The sequence below is a fragment of the Penaeus monodon genome, chromosome 15 (assembly GCF_015228065.2).
Source record: "Penaeus monodon isolate SGIC_2016 chromosome 15, NSTDA_Pmon_1, whole genome shotgun sequence".
Taxonomy (NCBI): Eukaryota; Metazoa; Arthropoda; class Malacostraca; order Decapoda; family Penaeidae; genus Penaeus; species Penaeus monodon.
The window spans coordinates 38,759,153-38,759,421 of NC_051400.1; the positions used below are offsets into that span (position 1 = coordinate 38,759,153).

Below are 269 nucleotides of genomic sequence, written 5' to 3' on the forward strand. Positions count from 1 at the left end.
CCGGGACCGAGGGTTGTGTTTTTCATATTGGTGAGGGAAATTATGATTTTTTTTCTACGTCTTGTTCTTTTTTTTCTCGTTTTTTTTTTGTCTTCTCCTTTTTTTCTGCGTTTCACATTCTCCGGGAATATAGGATTTACCTGTGTAAAATTCGCTCTCTTATTTTAGAATCTAATCAATGGCCGCTGTTCTTTTGTTATGATACGCATACGTTTCTTTTTTTCCTTATCCTATAATATCTATAATTATATAAAGTTCTATTTATCATT

At 31.6% G+C, this 269-nt stretch overlaps 1 protein-coding gene across 1 annotated transcript in view; it reads left to right on the plus strand.

Moving 5' to 3' along the window:
• LOC119582359 (nesprin-1-like) overlaps positions 1–269 on the plus strand; it is a gene marked incomplete at its 3' end in the record, with an annotated part of 145,991 nt that overhangs the window by 102,332 nt on the left and 43,390 nt on the right.